This window comes from Pinus tabuliformis, chromosome J (genome assembly GCF_031772625.1).
Source record: "Pinus tabuliformis cultivar Carrire ecotype Pingquan chromosome J, CPIR1, whole genome shotgun sequence".
In the NCBI taxonomy this organism is placed as follows: domain Eukaryota; kingdom Viridiplantae; phylum Streptophyta; class Pinopsida; order Pinales; family Pinaceae; genus Pinus; species Pinus tabuliformis.
Genome location: NC_142295.1, coordinates 822,038,872 through 822,046,109, shown reverse-complemented (window position 1 = coordinate 822,046,109; position 7,238 = coordinate 822,038,872). Strand labels below are relative to the sequence as shown.

The 7,238-nt window shown below is 34.7% G+C and overlaps 1 pseudogene; it reads left to right on the top strand.

The window, feature by feature from the left end:
- The first annotated feature begins 4,485 nt into the window (after nt 1-4,485).
- On the top strand, nt 4,486-5,064 carry LOC149229235 (serine/threonine-protein kinase SRK2A pseudogene; annotated as a pseudogene).
- Nucleotides 5,065-7,238: the final 2,174 nt, after the last annotated feature.

Genomic DNA, 7,238 nt, shown 5'->3' with positions numbered 1-7,238 from the left:
AACTAGTGCAACCATTTAAATTAAATGGTTTTTAAATGTTGAGGAATCAATCCGCAATAAGCACCAAATCACTTAATTCATCACACATCTTAGTTAGTTCCTAAAATTATCTAAATTGTAACTTTATTGATCCAAATGGAAAATGGCATCCACCCATGGTATTCGCCCATGGTATCCACCCATGGTATTCACCCATGGTATTCACCCATGGTATTCACCCATGGTATTTACCCATGGTATTGTAACTCAAGAAGGCTATAAATAATGAGCCTCACTTTCTAAAAGGACATATTTCTCCACACAATGTGGTTGTAACAATTTTTATTGTTGAATAAAGAGTTTATTTCTATTAAATATATTTTTCTTTTTACTTATGCATCTCGACGCTCAAATATCTTTGGTATTGGCCCTCCAAGAATAATCCATATCAGTGGTATCAGAGTGGGTTACAACTCTATCCCAATGAGGGTTTTATAAGAGTTTATAGAGTTGATTCGTCACCTTCCTGCCATAAATTGTTCTTATCTGCAACATTTTCATATCATTTGCCAAGAATATACCCTCTCAAGATATTTTGTGGAGTGACATCCATGGATCCATTTATTGATAAATTCCTTCTCGTCATCTACCATAAGAAGAATCAAGATTCACCCATCAATAATTACTACAAGCTTATTGAGGTTATAGAGAGGTTGAAAAGATATTCACCTTGTGTTGGTCTTGAAATGTCTAAAAATATTATATTCAATATGGATACAAAGATGGATAGATTAGCTTCTGTATCCAATATGGGACAATGTAGACTCTCCTTTCATTATATATTGACTAACGTATGAAAATTCAAATTTCAGGTCACCTATAGTTCTAAGAAGCTTTTCTCTAAAAGATGAAAGGCCCTTTAGTTTTCATGTTGTGATCGACCCGCCAAGAACATTTCCCCACACAAAACAAGTTTCAGTATGGAGACTAAAACCCATATTTCAAATATTCTCTTGAGCCCACAGAATGGCATAAGGTGAAGAAATATCAAAAATATAAAGAGAGGAGAGTTCCAAAATAAACCCTATTATTTCATATATATTGGGGTCAAAATGAATAAAAATGGGGATCATATACTCTTTGTGGCAATAACAGACAAGACTCTCTACACCAACTCCTACAAAAACACTACCATATAATCGAGATATTTTCGACTAGGATTCATTGAATGCAACCACCTAGATTAAAGAAGAGACATGGTTCCCAAGAAAAGTATATATGAAGGTTCCCAACAAAAGCATAGGTGCAGGAGAAAGGAGCTCTGTCATGGGGAATCTCTATCACTCCCATCACTACCATGGATGAAATTCCACTTGCCCCATCTATAGCACCATTGGAGGCCTCCTTTCCCATTATGAGAATTTTTGGGTTTACTTCAATACCCTATGCAAGATGGAACATTGGACATAGAACTATGCCCTTTATGGCATCCTCAACGACCTCTCCTCCTCGAGAGGGTTTGAATATGAAGCCACAACAACATCAACAATAATGGGTGGTGATGCGACAATATTTAGAATCCATGTATATGCAACAACAATCATTCCGTGGTTATAAATAGTTAGGTGATGATATTAAGGCACTCTAGGTCAGCGATTTGAAATATTGAATGGACAAAAATTACTTGCTTTCCTACTTTACTACTAATGATGAGGTTGGTGTTTCTATTAATATTATTTAGAATAAGTAAATTTGAAAAGGATATGGCTACAAATTTGTGTAAGTTTATTTTCATGCATTGTAGAAATAATTTTGCAAAATTTCCATGGTGCACCCATGCCCAATGCTCAACGGTATTTTAGGTTGAACTAGGATACTTTTATAGCTAGCACTAGGCACTGAGTATTCCATACTTTTGTTAAGACTTGGGTTCTGAAGTGAATGATATTGTATTGCAAGAAACTTTCGACAATCAACATTCATTTCTTAAAGGTGCAAAAATTGTGTTATACGAAAATACAAGTCACACCAAAGGTTATGGGTATATTACATTTGGTGAAGAGAAAGACAACAAAAAGAGTTATGACTAAAATGAATGGTTTTTACTGCTCTTTTAAACCTATGTGTGCTAATTAATCTACACCAAATAAGTCCTTGGGATTTTAACAACATTATGTTGGAAACCTTTGAGCACTACTTGGGGGGATGAATTAGTAGCGAGATCTATATATGGTTTTTACCAAATTAAACTTCACTTACTGAATCAAAAATATTTTAACCAAGAACTAATAAAAGTTATAGCATGTACACGATATAAGAAGAAACTAAAAACCATAAGCAGCAACATAAACAATAATAAATGCACACAATCCCATCATCACACATGAGACATAATATTTCTGGTGGAAACCATTCTAGGAGAAAAACTACCCTTGCAGCTACTACTCTGCTCTAAATCTCTATTATGTCAAGAAATTTGTGTTTTACATAGATATCCGACTTTGAAAAGCCTGGATACTTGACCTCATACACAATAGGCCAACACCAATCAAGTAGGAGACTCGATTTTATTGATCAACTCATAAGACTTTCCTCTCACACGAATCTACAGACTACCGTCGGCAGAAGGCCACCACGATCAATGATCCTTACCCAAATCTGATTGGATTATCCAACCTCGATTGGATGGTGAAACTATTCCTTTCACTCATGATTTTAAATCCCTGCTCCACTCTCATAAAGTCATTATTCCTCTACACTATGTAGACCTCATTTCATATATTTTCAAACTGGATCCAAGTAACTCTGCTCGACAAGAATTCATCTTTGTGATCTAATTCTCAGCAGTAAGACACTATCAATCAACCAAATGAAATGTCACCATAAACATTCTCTCAACAAAAGAAAAATAACGGCTCACCTCCATGCATCAAAATTGTAATACTATGGACATCTAGTAGCATAATCTAATCCTCCAAAGAAAACTATGCTACAGCATATTGAAATATAATTTATTTCGCGACATGTTTCAAATATGATCATTATGCATCAATTTTCACTCATACACTAAAGGTTCTACACCCTCAACTGAATTTGAATAATTCCTTATCTATGCATCCTTCACTCATTCACTCTCACACTAAACCAACCATCAACCTTCTCCAAAATGTAGAATATAAAACATGTAATGTGAAATTGATTTTTGGACTAGGATCAAGAGTGCACAAATTTGATGAAATCAATATTCAACCATCACTACTTGTGCATTAAATAAGTTCACACCCACTAGAAGATTCTTTCAACCCATTTGTACCTTTACCAATTAATTTAGAAGCTTTCCCAAACATGGAAGTTGAAATATTCCTGATGTACGCAAGGAATGCAGGTCGGATATTTTGTGAAGAAGCTTAATCAAATGCACAACACTAGCTCATCTCAGAGGGCCGCATGGATAAGATTACTTCCATGCATCCAAGAGCCTTCAGCTGCATGCACTAGGTTATCTCTCATCGGCTAGGGAAAAGTCTAGAAAAAAGCATTGAACCATCATTTTAGAACCTCTACCAACTATTTGGACATCTTCTCTAGCATCTATACATGGCTCCAAACCTTTGCTAAGCTATATGACACCTATGCAAATGGATCAAACATGTCTCCAAAGTGCAACTTCCAAGTTGACATAGAAGCCAACAAACAAGAGTTGACATGACTTCCAACAAGTCCTCAACTCTCCTCAACCATGTGCACAATCAGCAACACATTTGAACACACTTTTTAGCACCTATGCAATATAATCATGAAACTAACATACTTCTAAACAAGTGATCTCCATGAGCATAGATGAATACCTATTATGCCAAATCAACTAGTGTACCATCTCAACAATATGAATGTCACTTGAGCCATCATCTCCAACACCTGTGGATTTGCGTCATCCACCTATAGTAGCATCTCCAATTCCTCCCATGAATTCATAGCAAAGCAACACAAGGAAACACAAGGAAACACCTCCATGAACACCGTTAGCACATGAGGAACCAACAACCACACTAATTCCATCATATGACCGTAACGAGCGTAACATCATATGGCTGAAATCAATTCCAACACAATCATATCAATGTCAATTCAACTAGATGCAACCATACTACAAGCAAGGCATCTAGACATCAGTTAGACTACATAGGGTTCACGTCAATGCCAACAAGAGCTAGCTTCCATCATGAACCAATGCCAACATTAGTTAGCTGGAATCATGCACACCATAATGGGAACACATTATTCCATGAAAGGTAACCATTACACATAAGAATATGGTGGTTTTGTTTCAACCAATGCCAATTATAACAAAATCCATGTGTGGGTTCATTTGCATTCGAGTCCGAGTGTCCATAAAAAATGGGAAATGATCCAAACATTAAATGATTCTATACACATATGGATGAAATTAGAATCCAATTCCTTCGATGGAGATAGATTCATGAAAACCATCCAATGGTGAAGAACATGGGAAAAAATATTGATGAAAATGTGAAAAGAGAAATCATCCATCATCGCTCCATTAACCATCCCAAAATCTTTCAATTATAAGGTGATATTGACTCTGAACCACCTAGAAACTATTATGGAATATGTTGTAGGGGATGAGGTATATGAATTAATTTATGATGCAAACCATTTTATCAAGGATGGTTTACGTGGTTTCTTTTAACAACTTATTTTGAGTGTAAGTTATCTCCCTTCTATGTAAGCCTCTCATCATGACTCAATGCTGCAAAAAGCTCTTTTGGAAGGAATTTGTACACCTCATCTCAAGATTTGTGATTTTGGCTATTCCAAGTCTTATTTTCTTCATCCACAGCCAACTGATCAACTGTTGGGATAACTACATGCATAGCTTCAAATGTTTTTTCCTAGAAACAATTTGATGGCATGATCACAAATGAATGGTCATGTGATGTAACTCTTTATGTTATGCTCGTGGGATCATATCCATTTGAGGATCCTTAGGAACCAAATAAACTTTGTAGGACCATTGGTTGTATAATGAATGTGGAATATTTCATCCTTTGTGAAAATGTGTAGCTAGGCTACACTTTTGTGAGAATGGGTTCAGAAAAATTCGTTATTGCATGTTTTCAGCTGAACTATTTAATTTTTTTAGCCAATCTATTTTTTTTGGATGAACTAATTTTTCTTGTTGAACATTTAGAAAAAACATTTAGTTGAATCTTTGGACATTTAAGTTAATGACAACATCAAATGATGTGCAATAGAATTTTGGCTAGGGTGGGGATGAGATCTGACCACTAGTTGTTTCGGGTTGAAAAAATGATTATAAATATGTGGGTCATGAGGCCCTTGTAAATCGTTTAGCATTGTATACAATTGCATTGTTGTTGTAGTATTTTGGCACTAGTGGTACGGTGTGGAACTGTTGTTGTAGTCATTTGGCACTGTTGTTATGGTTAAGCATTATTGTTTTTATCTTTCAACTATGAATTTATTTTAGTTGATTTGTTACATTATTATTTTTTTTTGGTTTTTTGTTTGTTGATTTGTAGGTCTATTTGGTGCTGGAGGAATCCTTGTCATTTTCCTCTTTGTTTAGGAGCATTAGAAAACCTGGGCGCATCCTCCTATCAACCTGACCCCACTACATTAGAAAATATGGTATGAGAAAGTCATATGGTTCAATATTTTTTGTTCTTAGTTGCTACAATTGTGAGCTCCTTACTTTGCATGTTTGATCATTTTTCCTTTTCCAACACCGCATATTGAATTTTATTAATGGATATTTCCTTACCATCAATCTCCTTCTTATACACTAATAACCTCTTTTTTGTTTCATGTTGAATCGATCATATATATTTAATTTCCTTTTTAGTAGAATCAAGTTTGGTGTTGAAAGAAAGAAGCTTGTAAAGTGCCACCTCCATATTTTTTGAAGTCATCAATTTTGCATAGAGAAGCTCAACATCTTCATCACTTCATATTACTATATTTTTTATATAGTAAAATTTGGTTCCCTCTCACAACCGTAATATTTTTATCACTTTCAAAATTACTCTCATGTTTCATTGCATTCTCTCTGCTTAGCCACTGAAGATAGTGACAAAAATGTGTTGTTTTCACCTCTGAATTTTCCAAGTGTTTTCAAAATTATAGGCATTTTTGAAGACAACATATGATCTATTGGGCCTTCTCGAGTTGATCTTTAGGGTCTTTTCCTATGGAAACATGCTCCTTCACCTCTTTAGTTCATTATTCCAAGTCATTCTTAGCAAGGATACATATTTTCTATGACATCACCAATTCTTGTCCCATAATCTGCATTTCATGTTCAAATTTCATATAATTTATAAAAATGTCTTCCTTCTCCTCTCCTTTATTGATTTGAATAACAATTATCTTGAATCCATCCCTTATGGATTCGAAAATATGTAGCCGCTAAATCACCTGAGCCTATACATCAATTTGTTGGTAGAAGAATTTCCTCAGTTTCTTAGCAGATGTACAAACCTAAAGGTCTCAGACCTCAACTAAAATTATCTACAATGTCATGTCTAATCAAATCTAGATGAGATGAAAATTTTTTTATCCTTAAATCTAATAAAAAGTTATCAATCTAACCATATACCTCCACAAATGGGTAATCTTACACACATTGTGGCGTGCCACATTGTCCTGCAAGATGAATAAATTCTAGCATATCATCTTCCTGAAGTCGACATGTGGGCATATGGAGATATAAAAAAATTGACAATGCTCACCACCCAGCGGCATATACAAAACCATGTGCCATTTGAGTACTATAATATCGCAATGTCAACTATTTCCTTAGATAACCATAAAAATGTATTTATATTGACAGCTATTCCTAAGATTTGTAAAATAAAAATGATAATAAATTCTCTAGGAAGTTGTACTACAAGAATGTCAATATATTCATAGCTTCTCACTATTAAAATGTCTGTATACACGTATCCATTTTCTAAATTCTCTAAATTGACATTTCTAGGCTGTGAATAGTTATAAAGTTTGCACATGACATAATCAATTTTTAACTCTACTTACCATTAATCGAAAATATTGTGTCAATCTTTAAAGAGAAGGTGTTTTTTCTTCGACAAATGCACTCATGCTTTTGTTGGGTGGTGGGAACTTATTCAACAATGAACCCAAGTTATCCCAACTTCATGGGCCAAATGCAAATGCTTGCATGTTTCTCAAGTTATTTATAACTGAATTAATTACCT